The sequence below is a fragment of the Elephantulus edwardii genome, unplaced genomic scaffold (assembly GCF_000299155.1).
Source record: "Elephantulus edwardii isolate Elephantulus edwardi_28Jun2011 unplaced genomic scaffold, EleEdw1.0 scaffold00043, whole genome shotgun sequence".
In the NCBI taxonomy this organism is placed as follows: domain Eukaryota; kingdom Metazoa; phylum Chordata; class Mammalia; order Macroscelidea; family Macroscelididae; genus Elephantulus; species Elephantulus edwardii.
Window position 1 is genome coordinate 6,979,841 of NW_006399793.1, and position 24,888 is coordinate 7,004,728.

Consider the following 24,888-nt stretch of genomic DNA (forward strand, 5'->3'; position numbering starts at 1 on the left):
CTCATATGTTAAGCTTTTTATTTCTTTTGTTTCTTGGCACTTAATGATCTCTTTTTCTTCAAGGACCCTAAATTTTAATGTTTCAAATGTTGTTCTTGAGACATTAATGCTCAAGTAAATGTGCCCCAACCTTTGGAAACTGCTTTCCAAGTTTTCTTCAAGTCAGGGATTAGCAACCTGTGTTCAATCTATGGAATTGTTTTCTTTCTCTAAAGATCTGAGACTGAGAGTCAAAGTAACTTTCACAATGCTTGTGAGTGCTGTATTTTGCTTGTGGAATCCTGATTCTGCTGACAGATGTTAAAAAACATATGTAATCAGACAGCTTCATAAGTGGCTACACATGTCTGGTTACTTAAGAGGACAAGTCTTTCCAGCTCAAATTGGCTTTCACTGTAGCTCATTTTTTCCCTTTGAATCATACTTAGCACAGGTTTTTATAATTTTATTCTCTCTCTCTTTTTTTAAGATTAGAAACTCCTAGGAATTTTCTTAACTAGGAACACTAAAAACTATGCACCTAAATACACATTCAAAAATGTTGCGTGGGTGTCTAGGATTTCGGGGAAAATTTTATAAGCCTTTGGTAGAAGATTCCTCTTGCACCAGTGGAGAAAATGAGTCTCCTCTTTTCTAAGCTCTTAAAAACCTAAAGCCAGGTAGATGGCAGTCTTATAAGACTTTTCACATTTTAAGTGCCTTTTCAAAAGTTAAGCAAGTTATGACACATGGCGTTCCTAGAGTAGTGTCTAGTACGTTGTTAAGAATTCATTATACATTGTCATTTATGTGATTGTAAAATGTAAGAAAATACTTCTAGACCCTGAATTGAATCAGAAAATATAAAAGAAGAACCTTCCTGATAGTATACAGAAGGAAAAAAGGCTTCTTTTATATTAATTGTAGAAGTAGAAAAACTGTTTCTGGCCGGCTATTCTCTAACATGCGTTGTGAAATTTGGACAATGAATGGAAGATGAAAGAATTGATGTGTTTGAATTGTGGTGATGATGAAAAGTATTGGATGTCCCAAGGATGGTCAAAAGAACAAACGAATCTGTCCTGGAGCAAATGCAGCCAGGGTGTTCCATAGAGGCAAGGATGGGGATAATTCGTGTCACATATTTTGGGTACATTATCAGGAGGGCCGTTTCATGGAGAATGATGCCATGCATGGAAAGGTGGAAGATAAAAAGAGAGAAGACTCTCAGCAACATGGATTTATTAAGTGGCAGCTTCAATAGACGTAAGTATAGTGGAGACTATGAGGAAGATGGCACAAGACCAGGCAAGGTTTTGATCTGCATTTACACCCCAGGTTCTATAAGTCAGTCAGTTGAATGGCTCCTAACAACAACATTCTCTATTTTTTCTTTCATTTAGTAAGCTACTGTAAAGAAGTATATGGTATTTAGGGTTGTGATTAATACTAAGTTATCAAAATAAATCTGTATTCAATTTAGGAAGCCTACTTTCAGATGTCGCTGCTCACTGGCCTCCCAGCTGGACTCCCTAACATGCATGCCTCTGAGTGCTCCTGCTCGCAGGCTATCTGGGCCAGCTCCATCGCTCCCTGATATGCATCTGGGTGCTGCTCCTCAAAAATAGATGCAGCCCTTGGTGTGCTCATCAGATTGTGCCAATAAAAATGGAGAACAGCCACCTGGCCAAGTAACTGGAAGAGATTTCTATTTATTCCCTCCCCCAAAAGTAACCCAACTGAATGTGGAAGTGATTGAACAATATCACTAATATTACATGCAAGCAAAATCTTTCTGAAAATTATCCAAAAACTACTAGAACAGTACATCAAAAGACAACTGCTAGAAATATAAGGTGAGTTTAGAAGAAGCCATGGCACTAGGAATATCACTTCTGATGTCAAATGGATCTTGGTGGAAAGCAGCAAGTGGCATCCAGAAGGATGTATATTTGTGTTTTAATAACTATGCAAAGACATTTGACTGTATGGATCACAACAAATTGTAGCTAACATTTAGAATATTGGAAATCCCAAAATAATTGCATTGTGAAAATCTGCTCTCATGGACCTCTCCAGAGTGCTGAAGAGCAATGATGTCAGTCTAGATACAAAGGTGTGCCTAATCCAGGCCATGGTTTTCTCAATTACTTTTTATGCTTCAGAAAGTTGGACAATGACTAAGGATGACAGAAGAAGAATAGATGTCTTCGAGTTGTGGTGCTGGAGAAGTCTTGAACATACCATAGACTGCCAAGAAACCAAATAGGTCTTGGAGGGGGTGAAACCAGGTCTGTCCTTGGAGGCTAGGATTTTGAAGCCCTATCTCATTTGCTTTTGGCACGTGGCCAGGAAAGATTGGTCCTTGGAGAAAGACATCAGACTCAGAAGGGTGGATGGACAGCGCAGGAGAGGGAGACCCCAGATGAGATGGATTGATACAGTAACTGTGGCTATGGGGGTAGGTGTGTCAAAATTAGTGAGACTGGCTCAGGATAGGGCAGGATTCAGAGCTTCTGTACATAGGGTCATTATGCATCGCAGGTGACTCAGCCTACAACATTCTGTGACGGGTTTGGAAGAAGGAGTGGCATCCACTTCCTAAACAACTTGCCTCTAGAAACTCTCTGAACTTTGATAAATGTCAGCAGTTGTAGAAGGGCTTCAAGCCTTTTGTTCATAGGGTCACTATTAGTCATGTTCAATTTGAAGGCAATCAACAACAACATGTAAAACCTATACCTGGACTAAGAAGCTGTTGTCCAAACAGAGCAAGGGAACACTGCATGGCTTGTTTTTACCCAACATTCAGAGATGAACTATGACCAATTTAACTAAAATTATTTTTAAAAATAAGGGGGAAATGGGAATACAATAGAGTTGTTTTGTTCAATGATGTGAGTAAAAAACTTTAATACCAAACTCAGGCAAAGCATTACCAAAAATAAAAATAATAGACCAATATCTTGTATGAACATAAATGCAAAAATCTTGGCTAAAAGGATCAAAAAGTATATAAAAAATAATTCATCATGACCAAAATAATTCATTCATAACAAGTATGCAAGGATGGTTCAATAATAGGAGAGTTGATGTAGTTCATCACATTCACAAAGCAATGAATAAGAGTTACATGACCCTATCAATTGTTGCAGAAAAGGCCTTTGACAAAATACAACACCCCTTCCTGATTAAAACAATCAACAAAATAGGACTAGAAAGGAATTTCTTCAACATAATTAAAAGTATATGTGAAAAACAAAGAGCCAAAATAATTCTCAATGAAGAAAGACTAAAGGTGTTGCCATTGTGAACAGGGGCCAGATAAGGTTGTCCACTATCACCACTCCCATTCAATATTGTGTTTGAAGTACTTGCTAGAGCAAGTATGAAGGCAAGAAAAGGGGGGGGAAAAGGATTCCAAACTGGCAAACAGGTGGTAAAACTGTTATTTTCACATAACAACAACAACAACAGCAGCAAAAAAACTGTTATTTTATCAAGACTGTATGATATTATATACAGAGCATATTGAAGACTTGACAAAAAACTCATTATACATAGTAGATAAATTTAGTAGTCTGGCAGAATATAAGAGCAATATACAAAAATCAGTAATCTTTTTCTATAGCAACACAGGAAAAGAAACTAAGAAAGCATTACCATTTATAATAGCCAACACCAAGATAAACTATTTGGGAATAAACCTAATGAGAGACATTAAAGACATTTCTATGGAAGTCTGCAGGAAATGATAAGTTAAAGAATATTCCATGTTCATGGATAGAAAACTCAACATAATGATAATGACTGTCCTACCAAAAGCAATAAACATGGTCAATACAATCCCAATACAGATACCAAACTCATTTTTCAAGAAATAGGAAAGGTGATTCACAGGTTTATTTAGAAAGGAAAGATACCTTGAATATGCAAAGCTTTTCTGAAAAATAAAAGTGAGGTAGAAAGCTTAGGCCTCCCTGATATCAAAGCCTACTGCATAGCCATAGTAAACACAATAGCAAGAAATTGGTACAATGACAGACACATATATCAATAGAACAAAATAGAGAACCCAGAAATTAACCCGTCTACCTAAAGTCACTTCTTGCCACTATGCACAATGTTCAAATCCACCAGCTGCTTCACAAGAGACGAATGGGCAGTCTCCCCTCTTGTGATTAACAGACTCTGAAAACCCGCCAGAGGGTCAGGTATGGGCTGGTTCCAACTCAACGGTATACCACAAAAACCAAAAGTCAATTGAATTTGACAAGGAATAAAATCTTATCAAATGGGGAAAGTGCAACCTCTTCTCCAAATGGTGCTGGTAAATCTGGGCTACTTGCAAAAAGCTGAAGCAGAATACACATCTCATGCCATATACAAATATCAACTCTGATTGAGTCAGAGACCCAAAAGTAAAACCCAAAACTATTAAGATCATAAGAAACAAAATAGGATCAGACTTAGACGCTTTAGCCTATGTATGACATTACTAGGCTTGGATATATAGCCAGAAATGTACAACCAGGACAGGACAAAAATCAATGAATGATACCGTCTAAAAATTTAGCTCTTGTGGTGTAGTGATAAGAAACTATAGTTTATAGTGCAATCTCAAAGGTACATGGTTCAAATCCACCAGCTGTTCTGTGGGAAAAGGATTAGAAATCTCCTCCATGTGATTAACTGCCTCTGAAAACCTGCCGAAGGGTCAGCTGTCAGTCTGTTGTAACTTAAAGGTGCATAACTACAACACACGTCAACAAATTTTCCAATAGGGTAGCAAGAAAACCCACAGACTTGAAAAACAACAAACCTTTGGCAATGACATTTCAGAAAATCATCTCACAACTTTTTGTTACTACAGGGCCTCCTGCCAGGCCTATTTGAGAAGCTGGAATCTATGAAGGGAGATGTGGCATCAAGATCAAAGGAAGACTCTTCAATAACCAGCTTTATGCAGATGGCACAACCTTGTTTGCTGAAAGTGAGGAGGACTTGAGATATTTGCTGTGGAAAAATAATAGAATACAGCCTTCAATATGGTTTACATCTCATCATCAAGAAACTAAACTTCTTACCACTGGAACAGTAATGATAATATGGAGAAAAGATTGAAATTGTCAACAGTTTCATCTTACTTGGATTAAAAATCAATGCCCTTGTTACTAGCAATCAAGAGATCAGGAGACTGACTTTTGTTATATATTTTTATTTTTATTTTTATTGCTCTGGGAAGTCTGCAGCCAGGAATATCTCCAAAATGTTGAAGAGCAATGGTGTCAAATTGAGAATTAAGGTGAGCCTGATTCAGGCTAAAGTCTTTTCAATAATCTGCTATGCATCTGAGAGCTGGAAAATGAGTGAATAAGAATGACAGAAGAAGAATTTATGCCTTGAACAATTGTGCTGTAGACAAGTGCTGCTTATCCAATGACTGCCCAAGCAACAAATAAATATGTCTTGGGGAAAGTGCAGCCAGAGTGCTCCTTGGAAGCAAGGATGACAGAACTTCAACTTACGTATTTCAGGCATGTTTCTGGGAAAGGCTGTTTCTTGGAAAGGGACATTATATTTGGGAAGGTAAGGGGTCAGTTAAAGAAAGGAAGACCTGAGCCAGATGGACTGACTGATGGATTCTAGTGTACCAAAAATTGTGAGGATGCCACAGGTTATGACAGGGTTCATACCTGTTGTTTGTGGTGTCCCTATGGGTCACACTCGACTCAATGGCATCTATAAAAAGAGCAAGGACTATGTGGAGATGGCCATGTCTGACATTTATCAATTTCAAAAAGGAAAACTATCCCCACCAACAGTATCAATAACACAAAACCAATTCCAAAGAGGTCAGACATGTCCCACACTCCCATCCCTCCTTATACTTATCTCAACACCAATCTTATTGCTTCGCTGGGTTCAAAATCTGATGTGATAGCTCACAGACCACACAGCACCATGTTGTGGAAGTCCAGAGAGTTACAATCCAGTTTTGTAGCAGAATACAGCTATGATAGCTCCTGAAATATGCTCACAGGCACCTCAGCTTTAAGCCCCTTGGCTTTAGGTCAGTGTTAGAAATGTCTCAATCCTGCCAATAATTGGCTTCCTTCCTCTCTCCCCACCCCTCAGTTTTAGCCTAAGTTTTTCCATACTGTGAATTATGGCCCCTTCTCCAGCCCCTAGTTGTCAAAATAACTTACACAACTTCTCTTAGCTCTGGTTCCAAGAGTGTACCAATCTCAAGGTCCCATCTCACATCAGGTCTCTACTTTGGCCATGGCTGCTTTTTCCTGGTGGTCAGGTTTCTTTATCAGGGACAGAGAGGGGTCTTATTCTTCAGCTTTTTAATTTATTGGTGAGACTAGCTTTTTAATTTATTGGTGAGACTAGATAATCCATTGATTAGATTGTTGAGACTGGCCATTCCTTTATGGAATAATGAGTTAGCCAATTCCCCTTGTGCAAAGGATAACATGCCCTAATTTGCATAGTCCTCCCTATTCACATAGTTGTCATATTTAGATGACTAGGAAAGTCATATTGAAAGATAAATTCATAGCACCTAATAACATTACTGTAAAAATAGAAAGATAACATATCATATGTATATTGATGTCCGTCCAAAAAGAAAGAGGGGAAGTGGTAGAAAAGGATAAAGGTAGAAATCATGAAGATAGCAGAGTTTTGTGGGTGGATTGGGTGAGGGGGAGGTGAAGGAATAGGCAAGATTCAATGAGAACTCAAAAACATGGGGTAATAATAGACATGTTATTGTTGTTGTTGTTAGTTGCTGTTGAGTCAAATATAACTCATAGTGATTTTGTGAACAGCCAACCTTTACCCTGCCCTATCTTGTGCTATCCTCATCATCTTTTTTCCTTTTTTCTTTTTTTTAATAAAATATTTATTTTGTACTGGTTTACTTACAAACATCGTATACATTGCTTTTCACACCTGATCTTTTTCTATTTCCTTACATCCTCACTTAATTATATGAAATACAAAGTATATGAATGATTGTGTGAAACACAGTGTAAATTAAATATTGTATAAAACACAATGGACATGAATGAAACACAACGTAAATTAACTCTTGCATGCAAATGAATTAAAAAACCCAAATCAAACAAAAAAGGGCATTTAAGAACATATTCTAAAGTACAACTAACTATAAGTAATAAAATGTTATAAGTACACATACCAGAAAATCATATTAATACAACCATTATTCAAATATGCAAACCACAAAAGTAAAAAATGAAGAACTTGAGGATTTCTACCAATTTTGGCAGTCTGAAATTGATTGAATATGCAATCAAGATACATTAATAACAATGACTAGAATGCAAATGAGAGCTCTGGTGGCCTAGTAGTAAGGAACTGCGCTTCCAACCCAAACAGTGTTGTTATTGTTGATTGCCTTTGAGTAAAGCCTAACTCATAGTGACTCTATAAACAAAAGACCTAATGCCTTTCTAGAACTATCATCCTCCTCCAAGTTCGTAGAGTTTCTATAGGCATGTAGTTTAGTAAGTGGATGCCATTCCTGCTTTTAAACCTGTTTTGCAGCTGGGAACTCCACCAAACATTGTCCACATTGGGAACCCATTATGGCATCTGACACCCCACTGGCACAAGGTTCAGCATCACAGCAAACTCATATGACCTCAATAGAGCAAACTGACAGAGAGTAATGTACAAAGTAGAATAATGTTCCTCCAAAATATAACCTCACTAGTCTACAAACACTCTAAATTCTATAAATATACAGAAATGATGTTAGTTATAGAACAATGTTCAGGTCTTTTGTACAAAGCTTATTCTGAGTCATATTCGACTTGACGACACTTAACTATTGCTAAATGATGCTAGTACTATTTTATCTGGAGAAATATTCTCCACTTTGTACATCACTTTTTGTCAATGTACTGTAAGAAGTAACTTGGGTTTGCTGTGATGCTGAACCTTGTGCCACTGAGGTATCAAATATCACAATGGTTTCCCAATTTGGAAAGTGTTTAATGGAGCTCCCAGGTGTAAAACAGGTTTGGAAGCACGAGTGGCATCCACTTCCTAAACCACATGCCTCTGGAAACTCTAGGAACTTGGAGAAATAACTATAGTTTTGGAAAGGCATTGGGTCTTTTGTTCATAGAGTCACTGTGAGTCATTCTCAACTTGATGGCAATCAACAAGTCATACTTAGCAATGGTTAAGTGCTGTCAAATTGAATACAACTCATGACGATCCTATGAACAAAAGACCCAAACTCTGTTCTATAATTAACATCATTTCTCTATGTTCATAGAGTTTCCAAAGGCATCTGTTTTAGGAAGTGGATGCCACTCCTGCTTCCAAACCTGAATCCATCTGGAAACTCCTCCAAACATTGTCCATAATGAGTAAACATTATGGTATTTGACACAAGTATGGCAGTGTTCAGCATCACAGTAACTCCAAGTTACTTCATACAGCAAATAGACAAATGACTGCTATACCAGTTAAAGAATGTTCATCCCAACATTGATAAATACCAATAATACATCGATAAAAACCAGTAACACAAACCAAATCTTATCAAGAGGAACTTCATCAAGACTTGAGAAACCAACTTGTAGATTGGAACCACTCCACAGGAGGCTCTAGGCCAGCCGCAGACTTAACTCAGCACTATGCAATTTTAAAGACACACCCAACAGATGCTGTTGACTATGATAAACCAAATAGACTCTCTGCTCTTGGGTCATTGTTAACTAAATTGGGCAAAAGTCCAGCCAGCTGACACCCACTTGTGGAGGTGGAAAACACCTAATAACTCAAACCAAAACTTTCCTTAGGTGACCATTATCAAGACGTGAAAAACCAACTTCCAGAGTGGCACCACTCCACTGGAGGCCCCTGGCCAGCTGTGTACTTATCCCAGAACAGTTTAAATCCACCAGCTATTCTTTGAGAGAAAGATGGACAGTCTCCTTCTGTGTGATTTAATGCCTCTGAAAACCTGATTCAGAGTCATCTGTGAGCCAGTTCTGATGCAATAGGATATAACAATAGAGTTCAAAAGTTGGAAACAAGGACAAGTAATAGCAAAATAAGACCTCAGTGACAGAAATGAGATTTAAGAACACATGATCAAAATTTTTACAATGAATTATTTCTTCATTGTAAATACTTTAAAAAAAACCCTTAGAAGTGATGACGGTTACTACATACATGAATTTCACCTGATGGTCTACATAGATATCAAATTGACTACATGTGTGGGAAGCCAAACAAATATCAGCAGTCAAATCCAAGCTAGGTGCTAATTGGGAATAGAACATTAACTACTTATATGCAAGTTCAAATTGAAGTTGAAGAAAATTAAATCAAGTCCACAAGAACTAAATTATAACCTTGGACAGATATCGCCTGAATTTAAAAGTTATTCTTATGAATAAATTTAATGTATTACACACCAGTGGCCCAAGAACAGACAAGTGTGAAAAGACATTGTAGGCATCATCCATGAAGAAAGCAAGAGGTCATTGGAAAGATAAAGAAGGAAGAAGAAGAGGAAGTAAGAAGGAAAAGACCAAGATGGCTGTCTGAAGAGTCTCTGAAGCTTATATTGCGAAAAAAGTAAGCCAAAACAAGAAAAAAGAATGCTGAAGTCAGAGAGCAGAGCAGAAGATATCGAAGAGTACCTCTCAGAGACAAAGCATTATAACACAAACTGGAGTAAGAAAACCAAAAGGGAAGAACACAATCAGCATTTCTCAAACTGGAAGAACTGAAGTACAAATCCAAGCCTTGAGTTGCCATACTGAACAAATCTTTGGGCAAAATCTTGAATGATACAGGAAGTGTCAAAAGAAGATGAAAAGAAAAAAATATTAGAAAAGAAGGTGGAAGGAATACATAGTCACTATACTAAAAAGAATTGGTAAGTACTGAACCATTTCAGAAAGCAAAAAATCGAGAACAAATAGTACTGAAGGAAGAATTACAATCTGTACCGAAGTGCTTCATTGACTATGCAAAGGCTTTTGACTGTGTGGATCACAACAAGCTGTGGCTGACTCTGAGAAGAATGGGAATTTCAGGACATTTGATTGTGCTAATGTGAAACCTATACTTGGACCAAGAGGCAGCCATTAGAACAGAGCAGGGAGACACTGGATGGTTCAAAATCAAAAAAGGGGTCCGTCAGGGATGTATTTTGTCTCCATACCTTTTCAATCTGTATGCAGAACAGATCACCCGAGATGCTGGGCTATAGGAGGAGGAATGTGGCGTCAAGATTGGTGGAAGAATCATCAACAACTGCGTTATGCAGATGACACAACGCTGCTTGCTGAAACTGAGGAGGACCTGAAGCACTTGCTGCAGAAAGTCAAGGACTGCAGTCTTCAATATGGATAGAAGCTCAATTTCAAGAAAACAAAGATTCTCACGAATAGGCCAATTGGCAGGATCAGGATGGATGGTGCAGAGATTGAGATAGTTAACAGTTTTAGTTTGCTTGGTTCCACAGTCAACACTCTTGGTAGCAGCAGCCAGGAAATCAAGAGACAAATTGCATTGGGAAAGTCAACTGTGAGGGACCTCTCAAAAGAACTGAAGATCAACGATGTCAGGCTGGAGACTAAGGTGCATCTGATCCAGGCTATAGTATTCACAATTACGTGCTATGCATCAGAGAGTTGGACAATGAATAAGGATGATAGAAAGAGAATTGATGCCTTTGAGCTGTGGTGCTGGAGAAAAGTGTTGAATATACCATGGACTGCTAGGAAAACAAACAGGTTTTCCCTGGAGAGGGTGAAGCCAGAATGCTCCTTGTAGTCAAGGATTCTGAAACTTGGTCTGACATACTTTGGTCATGTTGCAAGGAGGGACTGGTCCTTGGAGAGGGACATCATGTTTGGGAGAGTGGAGGGACGGCTCAGGAGAGGAAGACCTTCAATGAGATGGATCGATACTGTGACTGGAGTGGTGGGAATGAGTGTGTTTAAGATGGCAAGGTTGGCACAGGATAGAATGGCATTTAGGGCCCTTGTACATAGGGTCACTATGAGTCGCAAGCGACTCGATGGCACACAACAACAACAACTGAAGGCATTGGAGAGAGCCCTCAGGAACTGATGAAATACCAGTTGAGATATTTCAGGAAACAGAGGCAACCCTGCACTTAATCACCAATTGCCTCCAACAATACGAAATACATCTAATTAGCTACTGATTAGAAAAGATCCATATTTGTTCCCATTTCCAAAAAAAGGTGATGATACCATTATTATCACAAGCACATAAAATCTTCCTGAAGATTATTTAAAAATGACTGAAATAGTACAGTGAGAGAGAACTTCCAGAAATTCAAGCTGAATTCAGAAAAAAACCATGGCACCAGGAATATCATTGCTAGCATAAGATAGATCTTGGCTGAAAGCAGAGAATACTAGAAAGATGTTTACTTACATTATTATTGATTATACAAAGGCATTTGACTGTGTGAATCATAACAGAAAACATTAAGAAGAATGTGAATCCCAGAACACTTGATTTTGCTCATGCAAAATCAATACATAGACCAATAAGCAATGTCTGCATAATTTAAACTCAGGAAACTGTACATCAGGGTTGTATCTCTTCCCTGCACCTATTCACTCCGTATGCTAAGCAGATCATGCAAGAATCTGGACTATACAAATGAAGAATGTGGCATCAGGTTGGGTGGGGGGAACTCATCAACTACCTACATTATAATGATAACACAATCTTACCTGAAGAAAGGGAAGAAGACATGAAGCATTTGTTGAAGAAGACATGAAAGACTATGGAATTCAATATGGATTACATCTCAGCATCAAGAAAATAAAAATCCTCACCACTGAATTAAAAGACAGTCACATGATGTATGGAGAAAAGACTGAGTTGTCAATAATTCATTTTACGTGGCTTCACAGTCAACTCCCATGGTAGCTGCAGCCAAGAAATTAAAAGACCTAGCACAACTAGAGAAATCTGCTGTGATGGATTTTCCAAAGTTGAAGAAGCAAGGATTTCATATTAAGACTAAGGTGCACTCATCCAAACCATGATGTTTTCAGTTGCTTCCTGTGTATCTGAATGTTCAGCAATGAATAAGGATGACAAGTGAAGAATTGATACTTGTGAATTGTGATGTTGGCAAAGAAAATTGAATATCCTATGGGCCACCAAAGAAACAAACAAATCTGTCTTTAGGGAAGTGTAACTAAAATGCTCCTTGTCAGCAAGGAAGTTGAAACTGTATCTCGCTTACTTCAGGTGTATTTTCAAGAGGAAACAGTCCTTGGAGAGAGACATCATCACGTTGGAAATGGTATAAGGTCAGCCAAATAGAAGAAGACTTTCAATGAAATTAATTGACACAATGACTACAAAAGTGAGCTTTTCAGTATTTAGATCATGATTATGGCACAAGATAAAACAAAATTCACCTCTTTTTTTTTTTTTTTTAATTTTTGTGTGCGTGTACCGTCAAATCAGATCTGACTGGTACAGGAGGATATTGCGCCTCCTTCTCCGGCAGAGCATCTGGTGGATTCGAACCGTGCGCCTCTGGGATTGCAGTGCAGTTTCTTGCCACTAGGCCACCAGAGCTCCCCCAAAATTCACTTCTGTTCATAGGATCACACTGTGATTCATAGTTGTCTTAATGACATCTAACAACAACATCCATTTCATTACCTCAGATTTCTATACTTCATGATTGTAGATTGAATTATCTCACTCTCTAACATTACTCAAGGTCTCCCTTCTTATCCTTTTAGCCTACCGTACAGGAGAGTCCAAAACCAGGCCACATTTTCCAGTCTCAAAATTCAGCTTAGTTCAGCTCATTACTGTTGAGTCAGAACTGATTCATAGCTGACCCTTCATTGTGTTTTCAGGGTTGAAGTTGGACAGGAAGAGATTGCCCATCTTACTTCCTTGAACAAGCCAGTGGTGAATTTGAGCTACCAGAGGAGACCTTAAATTCAGCAGCATGGGCTATAGACCATCAGAGCGTCTTCCTCAATAGATTTACTCTTTGGTAAATTTTCCCAAGGATATCATCTGTGCTCATGCCGGTACTCCTCTATGACTATAACATTCCTCATTTCTAGTTAATAATGCTCATGCACTCATTGGATTATTTGGGAAAATATTAATGGGCGAGGAAGACATGGAAGAAGCTAAAAAGAGAATAGATCTTCAAGCTTCTCCAAGGCTGTGTAATATAAACCCATAACCTAAGTATAAATAGTGTGCTTGATAGAAATACAAGATTCCCCTTCAAACAAGGTGCCACTCACTACTTTTGACAAATTATGGAATCTCCCAGATTTCACAACTTACTAACTCTTCTGTGAATTCCAGACTCACTACCTCTTCTGTGAGTCCTTAGGAAATGCCTCTTTACAAATCACTCCAAGTAAGAATTCATTTTCCCTGTCAGTTATGTCTTTGAAGCATTTTGCCCCTACAGCTATTACAGCATTTACCTCAGTATGAGTAGTGACTTTAGAGTGTGTATGGGAGTTGATTTCCTTAATAAATTATTAATTATCTTAGGGAAAGGAACATCTTTTATTCATGTCTGAATTCCAAGAGCTTTCTAGAGCACTCACTGACTATGAGGACTATAATTAATATTTTTAATAAATGAATGAATTTATATTCATCAATGCACCATAAAATCTTGTTATTGTAGGAATGGATACCCAATCTAAATATAACATTAAGAAGAAGCATCTGTTGTAACATTAAAAATAGAAGTTAAATTATTTATAAGGTTCATCTGAGTTTATGTATCCCTTTGAAAGATATTATTAAGGCTTTTCTCATCTTCCTTAACTTTTATGACTCTCAATTCTATATCTTCAGCTTTAACCTCTGAACTTATAATTTATACATTTATCATTTTTGACACTTAAGTCATCTTTACATGAATGTGCTCCATGTAGCTCAAGATTACATTTCTTGAACAAATTTCTACTTCACCTACTAAGGGATATAGACTCTGTCTTTGAATATTTTTGTTAAAATTGCACTATCCAGTATATAGCCAGGGTATCACTATAAATTAATATTGGCGTAAGATAAGTCAAGGGTTAGATCTGTTGTTCATAGAATTGCTGTGAGTCATAGAGAGAGCTCTGTTGGCCTAGTGGATAGAAAGTTATGCTACCAAGTCAAAGATGGGTGATTTTACTTTGCAGCCAGCAGGCCTGGTTTTAATTGGTTTTGATCAAACATTCGTCTAGGTGGTATAGTACTGGTCTGTCAATTGGCTGTACAGAGGTAACTAGTAGTTGCTGTGATGCTAAACACTGTGACACTGATGAGGTTACCCATGGAGGCTCCTCTATTAAAACAGGTTTGGAAGCAAGAGTGGCATCAATTTACAAAATAGCTTGCCTCCAGAAACTCTATAAATTTAGAGAACAATAAAAGTTATATGAGTGTTCAGGTCTTTCATTTATAGGGTCACTATGAGTTTTCTATCATTCATTCAATGGCACTTAACAACATCAATATGCCATATATATAGTAAATTTAGACAAAATATGAGAAAATGACAAAGAAGATTAACATTTTTGTGAGTTATAAATGAACAAAAGCATAACCTGTAGCATGGAATGAATCTACCACTCTCCTCTATGTCCAGAAATAAATGAATTCAAATGTGTTGAAACAAAATAAATATCAGGAGTTTTGAAAAAGCACTTGAAATTTAGGATATAAGGTACTGATACTTAATAATTAAGCCAGGTTTTTGTTGGTTTCCATTGCAGTGGCCACAAAGAACTTAAAGAAACACACTTACGGTTATGAGATTTAATGGAATAGCCTGATGGCAAGAAACTGTGCTGCAATCCCAAAGGCACGTGGTTTGAGGCCACTAGCCACTCCACAGGAGAAGGATGGGCAGTCTCCTCCCATGCAATTAACCGCCACTGAAAACCCACCAGAGAGTCAGCGATGGGTCGATTCTGACTCTATGGTACACAACAACAAACAGGTTACAATTCAAGTTGCAAAGTAGAATTAGATACTTCAGTCAGCATAGCTTCTCAAGCATGCTTGTAGGCCCTTTGGCATTCAGTATTCATAAGAGTGAAATCTTTTCTTTTTCTTTCTTTTTTTATTTTTATTAATTTCAATGAACATCTACAGAGATTTTGGACTTCCATTCATTCATTGTTGTACTTTTCTCCCCGCCCACCCAACACCCACCCCCAGTTCCCAGTTTGGTCCTGTCCTTGAAAAGCAAAAGAAAAACTCCTTCACTGGTACACAATCCCCCCTGCACACCCTCACCCCCACCCCCACCCCAAGTATACTCCACTCTGCAACCCTCATTCCAGACTGTACCGTATTGTTATTATTCATTCTAAAGATTGAGAGAGAGCCACAGAAGAAACAGAAGTATGCTTCTTGATAGAGGTTGTTGTAATGTACTGATTCACAACTGACTTTCCTGCAGGTTTTCAGAGGCAATAAATCTCCTGGCAGGAGACTGTCTGTCTATCTTGCTCCCTTTGAGAAACTGGTGGATTTGAACCACAAGCCTTTAGGTTGGCAATGCAACTCCTTACCACTATGCCACAAGAGGTCCCTTATGTTAGAGCCATTATTTTTATGTATCACATTGAAGTCTAAGTGTGGAATTCTTATAAGAAAAGACTTTGTAATCACCTACTTCCTCTTTCTTTATGAAAATTAATTTTCCTTCCTTGGCCCATGAATCATTGCTCACAGAACTGGATGATGAATCAGAAGGAAGCCAGTAAAATCTAATGAATCTAAAAGAAGGGTAAGCTTATCAGTGCCAGAGATCAAAACCAAGCCCTGAAATTACAGGCTTTATTTAAAAAGCTGCATGAGACATTTGCATTTTAGTTAGGGGAAAATACCTTCATTGTGACTCATTCTCCCTGCATATCTACTCCACTGAAGGGGAGGGAACTGCTGAATCTCATTTGGAGCCACAGGCTGTCTAAATTTATGATCCAAAGCAGTCAGACATGGAGAGATCTGCCTTAGCTGTGAAGATCACTCTCAGAAAGAAAAATCATTGAGTGTGGCCATCTTTCCTTTGGATTGCATTGTGGTCATTTGATGGTTTTGATATGAAGGAATGGTCAAGAGGGAAAAGCCACTTAATTTCAAGAGGTAAAGGGCTGAATAAATAGTGTTCATTCATTAGTTGTGGTGGTGATGTTTTCCTTCCAGTCAGAACAGACCCATAGCTGACCCTCCAGTGGATTTTCAGAGGCTGCTAATCACATGAGAAGAGACTGTTCATCCTTCTCCCATGAAACAACTGATGGATTCGTACCATAGGCATCCAAGTTTGCAGTGCAACTCATTATCATCGTTTTTGTTGTTGATGTGTACCGTCCAGTAGGAACTGACCCATCGCTAACCCTCTGGCAGGTTTTCAGAGGCATTTTTAGTCACACAGGAGGAGATTGCCCACCCTTCTCCCATAGAGCAACTGTTGTTGTTGTTATGTGCCGTCGAGTCGCCTGCGACTCATAGCGACCCTATGTACAACAATCCTAAACTCTGCTCTGTCCTGTGCCAATCGCACTGTCTCCGACACTCCCATCCCAATTATCCCAGTCACTGAATCAATCCACCTCATAGAGGGCCTTCCTCTCCTGCGCTGTCCCTCCACCCTCCCAAGCATGATGTCCTTCTCCAAGGACCGGTATCTCCTCACAACATGTCCAAAGTATGTTAGACGGAGCCTCAGAATCCTTGCCTCCAAGGAGCCAACCGGTTTAACCCTTTCCAAGACAAATCTGTTTGTTTTCCTAGCAGTCCATGGTATTCTCAATACTCTTCTCCAGCACCACAGCTCAAAGGCATCAATTCTCCTTATACCCTCCTTGGTCATTGTCCAACTCTCTGATGCATAACAAGTGATTGCGAAGACCATAGCCTTTATCAGATGCACCTTAGTCTCCAAAGAGACACTATTGCTCTTCAGCACTTTGGAGAGGTCCCTAACAGCAGACTTTCCCATGGCAATGCGCCTTTTAATTTCCTGGCTGCTGGTGCCAAGACTGTTGACCACAAAGCCAAGCAAACTAAAGTGGTGTGCAATCTCAATCTCTTCACCATCCATCCTGATGCTGCCAATTGGTCCAGTGGTGAGAATCTTTGTCTTCTTGACATTGAGCCTCAATCCATATTGTAGGCTGCAGTCCTTGACACTCTGCAGCAGGCGCTTCAGGTCCTCTTCAGTTTCAGCAAGCAGGGTTGTGTCATCCGCATAATGCAGATTGTTAATAAATCGCCCACCAATCCTGTCCCCACATTTCTCCTCATAGAGCCCAGCCTCCCGGATAATCTGTTCTGCATATAGGTTGAAAAGGTATGGAGATAGGATGTATCCCTGGCGTACGCCCTTCCCAATTTTGAACCATGCAGTGTTCCCTTGCTCTGTTCTGATGACTGCCTCCTGGTCCAAGTAATATGTTAGTGTATTCTAAACGCCTGCTGTTGAGATTGCAGTGCAGCCTCCTACCACTAGGTCACAAGAGCTCCTCTTACCATTGTTAGGCTCCCTTATTCATTAGTTGTTGTTTTGCGCTGTCAAGTTGAATACCACTTATAGCGAACCCTATGAACAATAGCTAAGAATCTTGCCCTATCCTGAGCCATCTCACTGTCTCTAACACACTTGACCCCACTGCCATAGTTACGGTCTTAATCCATCTCTTCCAGAGTTTTCCTCTCCTGCACTGACTCTTCAGTCTGCCAAGTGTGATGTCCTTCTCTAAGGACTATTCTCTCTTGACAACATGCTCAAAGTATGTAAGACAGCTTAAAAATCCTTGTTTTCAAGGACCAATGTGTTTTCACCTTCTCCAAGGCATCCCTGTCTGTTCTCTTGACAGTTCATAATACGTTCAATACTCTTCTCCAACACCACTACTCAAAGGCATTGATTCTTCTTCTGTCAGCATTAGTCATTATCCACCTCTCAGATTTATAGCAAGAGGAGAGGACCATTACCTGGACCAGGTAAACCTTAGTCTCTACACTGAAATTGTCCTTTAGTTGCTCTTTAGTCTGGAGAAGACCCGACAATAGACTTTTCTTAAAGAAACTTGTCTTTTGATTTCCTGACTCCTGGTTACAAGAGTGTTGATTGTGGATCTGAGAAAGATGAAATTGTTATTTATTAATAGCAGTAGCCAATCAGTAAGTTTGTTGACAGAAAATTGTTCATGTCAGGCACATCCAATCTGCAGAGAGGAGTGACTTGTTGGTGTTAGGTGCCATTGAATCAAGTATGACACATAGCATCCCTATGAACAACAGACATGAACCCTGTCCTGTCCTGTGCCATCCTCATGTTCTCTGACACACTAGATCCTATTGCAGTAGTCAATGTGTCAACCCACCTGATAGAGGGTCTCTCTCTCCTTCTCCGACCCTCTGCCTTTCCAAGCATGACTATCTCTAATGAGGACCAATTTTCCACTTTCTCTTTCTTAGAAGTCATTTGCCAAGTAAGAAATCCAATTTCCTTGAAAACACCATAATATGAGTTCTTAAGCTGGTCATATAGAGAAGTTGAAGAGACATCTCAGTCTGTCTCAGATTTTTCAAGTAGCCCAAATGTAATGCTAGGCCTATAAATGAAGGAACCCCCTTTTATGTTCTAATTCTAGTAGAAAAAACACAGAGCAGAAAACTGCCCAGCCCAAATTACCGAAGTGTGGAAAATAAGTCATCATTGTTTTCAACCACTAAGTGTTTTTTTTTGAAGAATGGTTTATTACATAGCCATAAATTACTGAAACACTGATTAGGGTCCTTGTTATTCCCACATCAAAATTCTATCATTTCATTTTAATTATGTTTTTTGAAGTAATAGCCATGGCTTATAAATAAAGTTTAATGAATGCACAATAATTTTAATGAATGCACAATAGTGTTTTTTTTCTTTTCTAAAGGAAAACTGAGGAGTCAGTTAAGATGAAGTAAAAGTGATAATACCAGATAATAATATGTGCTTGAATAGAAGCCAGACTGAGCAACTTAACAGGTTTCTTGTGTCCTTGGCAGTAATCTGCTTGTTTGCAGTATAATCCTAGATTTCTGTTGGGGGAGCGGGGAAGGGGGAATGAAGAGGGGAACAGGGAACATAACAATGCCTAGAGACCTAAGGAAAGTCCCGTAGTTTCTCAGTATACACTAAGCAATCTCTTCCACTTAGTATAAAAAATAATTGTAAGCACAGATGCATTAAAACTTCTCATATTTTGCCAGTAGTGTTGAGAGGATAATCCCAGATATTTCAGGGATATTTATGGACCCTCGTCCAAATTTACATCTGTGGCCTCGATCTTCAAAGATTCAAATTCAAAATCTCTGGGCCTCAAAGATGATGCCTAATTATTCAGTGTTCATTTGTTGTCATAATCATTGTTTCTAAAAACACTGACGTTCTCTTCTTACATTGAAAAAGTCCTAAAATAGTGTTTCCCACAGCTTTGTACATCAACAAGAGAAGAAAAAAATAAAATCATAGACTAAACAGAAAGCTGAAATTTCTCATTGTTGCTTGTGTTGCGAGTCACTGAGTTGACAATTCATAGCATCCCTATTAACTATGGATCTGAACGCTGCCTTATCTTATGCTAGCCTCATCATTTCTGATATACTTGAACCCATTGTTATAGTTACTCCATTGTGTCAATCCATCTTGTTGAGGATCTCTCTCTTTTGCTGTATGGCCCCTCCTAACACAACATACCCAAAATATGTGAGATGAAGCTTTACCATCTAGGCATCTAGTGAACACCCTGACTGCATTTTCTCCAAGATGTATTTGTTCTTTTGGCAGATAATGGGATTCCGTATTCTTCTCCAACACCACAACTCAACAGCATTAATTTTTCTCTGTCATCCTTAGTCATTGTCAAAATTTCAGATACCTAGAAAGTAATTTGAAAGACAATGGTTTACATCAGGTCTACCTTAGTCTTTAAACTGATACCATTGCTCGTTAGCACCTTGGAGAAGTCCTTGACAGCAGATTTTCCCAATGCAACACTTCTTTTGATTTATTAATTGCTGGTGCCAAGAGTGTTGGATTCAAGCAAGATGAAATAGTTGATTACTTCAATCTTTTCTCCATCTATCATGATGTTGCCTATTAGCCATGGTAAGGATTTGTGTGTGTGTGTGTGTGTGTGTGTATTTATTCACACACACACACCCCCATACACACACACATACATATACACACATCCCTACACACACACGCACACACACACACACACACACACATATGTCTCAATCCAGTGTGATAAAGTATAATTACTACATTAGGTTTGTACTTTTAAAACTAATTTTTATTGTGATTTTAGTAAAAATTTAGTTTCCATTACTTCATACTTAAATATTTTCTTCCTTTCTCCTCCCTCAGTTCACTTTGTAATGTTTGCCTTGTTCCTGATTGCTAGTTGTCAAACATATAATGTATGTTTCATCTATCCCTTTCGGATTTTCTCTCCCTTCACCTATTCCAGGGTGGTGTTCATTATCTATTCATTTCCCCCCCTATTTGATTAGCAAGGGCCTTATACATCCTATTGTTACAACAATAGCGTGCAGTATTTGTCCGTTTGTGACTGAGATCTTTCACTTAGCCTGATCTCTTCCAGACTTATCCATATTATGTAGTATTGTATGAGTTAATTTTCAATACTGTGTAATATTTCTTTGTGTGGATGTACTACAGATTCTCTTTTTATTGATGGGCCTTTTTACTGCTTCCACCTTCTGGTTATTGTGAATAATGCCACAGGAACATAGGGTCGCTATGAGTCGCAAGCGACTCGACGGCACATAACAACAACAACAAACATGGATATGCAAACATCTGTTTGTGTCACAGTTCTGGTTTCTTTGGAGTATATTTTCTATCATTGGATAGCTGGATCAAATGGTATTTCTGTTTTTAACTCTTTTGTGTGTTTTTTTTATATTGATATGTAATCAGTTTGAAAGTTGTCATTTTTTATCTCTACAGCAAGCATTTGATGTCTTCCTCACTTTCAGCAAGCAGGGTTATATCATCTGAAGATTGTTGATACATCTTTTGTGATGCTGATGCCACCGCTCTTCTCATAAAAGAAAAAAAAAACAGTTTTACAAGTTATTCTTGGGGGGTTTTCATTCATTCATTATTGCACTGTTTTCTCTACCCTCCTCCCCAGTTTGTTCTTCTCCCTGCCCCCGAATGTCTGTTTCAATTGTCCAATTGCCACAGTGCTTGTCAAAGCCAGTTCTGATTAATCTCTTTTGTCAGTGTGTCCTTTACCATTCTCTATCACTCCCTCTGAGAGAGACTTCACCCTGATTCATAAGGAAAAGGGGATGGCATATTCTCTTAGCTACTTCCTGCTGAAAAGGGACGCTGTAGGTTTCAGGGTGAAGATCTTCTCTCACTACTCTAAAGGGCCCCTTTGGCAGTAGGAAACGCTAGACTATTATGGAGATTGATTTTGGAATTTAGATGCACTGTTATCAATTGTGCTTAGCAGTACATGTTCATATCCTTGAAGATGTATCATGGAAGTGTTGCAGCCTAGAAGACACAAATTTAACAAGTTAAAAGTACATGAGTCAAAAATTAAAAAGCAATTTGTATTCTACAAATTATTTTTTCAACATAGAGATTGATAGGTGTGGAGAAAGGATACAGATTCGCTGCACACCTTTCTTCATTTAAACCGTGCAGTACTCCCTTGCTCTGTTCAAACAACAGCTTCCTAATCTAAATATATGTTTTTTATGAGTACAATTATTTAGTTTAAATAGTTAATAAATTTTTGTTCTTCTCAGGATTAGCTATAATTTGTTATGATCCCCACAGTCACATGCCTTTTCATAGTTTCTGTTAATACCCTGAATTGAACCTCTAACCAAAGGATAGGAACTAAACTTATCGCATAACTGGGGCTTTCTAGAACTCAAATTTTCTTATGATCTTTACTTCATATAATGTCTTTACCTAGTTTCACATTAATTCTTTATTGTTCATGTGCTATGTGCCTTTGAGTCAGAACCAACTCAAAGCTGACCCCCCGAGTTTTCAAGACTGCAAATAACATGGGAGGAAACTGACCATCTTTCCCCTTGAAGCAGCTGTGGATTTGCACTGCCTAAGAAATCTGGAGAACAACCACTTGGCCAACTGACTGGAAGACATATATATTTGTTCCTATCCCAAAAAAAGGTGACACAACAGAGTGTGGAATGATACTAGGGATACTGTAGCTGATGTTAGATGAATCTTAGCTGAAATCAGGGAATACCAGAGGAATGTATATCTGTGTTTCATTGACTTTGCAAAAGTGTTTGACTGTGTGGATCATAATACACTGTGGCTTACTCTGAGAAGAATGGGAATCCCAGAACATTTAATTGTGGTGATGCAAAACCTATACTTGGACCAGGAGGCAGTTGTCAGAATAGAGCAAGGGAACACTGCATGGTTCAAAATTGGGAAGGGCATGCACCAGGGATGTGTCCTATCTCCATACCTTTTCAACCTATATGCAGAACAGATTATCCGGGAGGCTGGGCTCTATGAGGAGAAATGTGGGGTCAAGATTGGTGGACGATCTATCAACAATCTGCATTATGCAGATGACACAACCCTGCTTGCTGAAACTGAGGAGGACCTGAAGCACCTGCTGGAGAGGGTCAAGGACTGAAGCCTCCAATATGAATTGAGGCTCAATGTCAAGAAGACAACAATTCTCACCACTGGACCAATTGGCAGCATCAGGATGGATGGTGAAGAGATTGAGATTGTTCACAGGTTTAGTTTGCTTGGCTCTGTGGTCAACAGTCTTGGCACCAGTAGCCAGGAAATTACAAAGGGCATTGCCATGGGAAATTCTGCTGTTAGGGACCTCTCTAAAGTACTGAAGAGTAATGGTGTCTCTCTGGAGACTAAGGTGCGTCTGAAACAGGCCATGGTCTTTGCAATCACATGTATGCATCAGAGAGTTGGACAATGACTAGGGAGGATAGAAGGAGAATTGATGCCTTTGAGTTGTGGTGCTGGAGAAGAGTATTGAATGTACCATGGACTGCTAGGAAAACAAACAGATTTGTCCTGGAGAGGGTTAAACCGGGCGGCTGCTTGGAGGTAAGGATTCTGAGGCTCCGTCTAACATACTTCGGACATGTTGTGAGGAGAGACCGGTCCTTGGAGAGGGACATCATGCTTGGGAGAGTGGAAGGACAGTGCAGGAGGGGAAGGCCCTTTATGAGGTCGATTGATTCAGTGACTGGGTTAATTGGGATGGGAGTGTCAGAGACAGTGCTATTGGCACAGGACAGAACAGAGTTTAGGGCTTTTGTACACAGGGTCGCTATGAGTTGCAAGTGACTCTATAGCACATAACAACAACAACATCATCCTTGGGTTAACAGTGTGACTCCTTACCTCTAGGCTACCAGAGATCCTCTGCACCAACTCTACTCTTACTTTTTCAATACAAAACTGAAATTATTTCTTTCATTTTAATTTTTTTTCTAGGTGAGCAGAAAGTATTAAGGTGGATATGTAGGATTAAAAGTAAGAATATCAACAGCATCTCAATAGCAGATGTGAAAACAGTTGGGCCCTGTTTGTCCTCACCCTTGTCTTTGCCTTCATCATGTTCATTGCTATGGTCAATTAAGATTCACCATATACCTGGCACTGGGCTAAGAATTTCATGTTTGTCATCTCAATTATGTTTTACAAGAATCTTTTGAAGTGGGTGTTATTATTCTCGTATGTCAGAAAAGAAAAGTAAGAAAAGAGAGCCTTAGAACTATGTCCAAGCTTACAGAGAGGCTTAGAAAAACATTCAAGTTCACAAAGCTGCTACATTGTGGAATTGAAACTGAAAAGCAGGTAACTGATATAGGCTCTGGTATGACAGCAGTAGTTTGTTCTTCAAATGTTGTTTTTTTAAAATCAGAATTTTCATTGATAATAGCATGCAAAAATTAAATTAAACCTAAAGAATTCCAAATCTATGAAAATATCTGTTAGGCTCTATTTCCAAGAAAGAATTAGTAGGGGATTGGGCTATAAGAAACCTTTTCAACTGATTTCCAAGGAGGATTGTATTTTTCTCTTACAGTACTGAAACACCCACTTAACTTTATAAAGTTGTATGTTTGAAGGATGATATAATCATCTATAGAAATTACTTCATATACTCAGTAGGATCTAATAATTAGTAATTAGTCTTTAGTCAATACATTTTAGTGTTTTATTAGCAAAACAAACTTTGAAGTATATAAGAACACAGATTTGGGGAGATCTGGGTGCATAGTCTGCAGAGAATTACGTTGCTAGCCGCAAGTCACACCTCTGGCAATTGGAATCAACGAGTGACTCATTGGAGAAAAATGAGTGATTTACAGCCTCAGAAAACCCACTGGAGGGTCAGCTATGCATTAGTTCTGAGTTTATGGCAATGAGAGTGAGAGTGACAGTCAGATTCCAATCTTCTTCTTTTCTAGATACTTCCTAATTGTCCCTCAACTATGCCTTCCTTTCTTTTTTCATGATTACTTTCCTAGTTAAAAGGAAGCCTGGTTATACAGTGGTTAAAACCCTTATATGTTAATCAAATGGTGGGAAATTCAAACCCACCCCCAGCTGTGGTAGTCTGGGTTCTTAAGAGGTACAGCTTTGACATCCCTATAGGGCAGTTTTACTTCACTTTGCTTCATCACCGTGTCAAAATCAACTCAACAGCAACAGATTTCATTTTATGTCTTTTTTTTCCGGAGAAGTGTTTGTATTATAGTTCCCGTCCCCCACATCGTTTCACATTTAGCCTACTA

The 24,888-nt window shown here is 38.8% G+C and overlaps 1 protein-coding gene across 1 annotated transcript in view; it reads left to right on the forward strand.

The window, feature by feature from the left end:
- Positions 1-24,888, forward strand: part of GPR98 (G protein-coupled receptor 98) — a 1,036,968-nt gene that overhangs the window by 835,571 nt on the left and 176,509 nt on the right. The window lies entirely within an intron of this gene.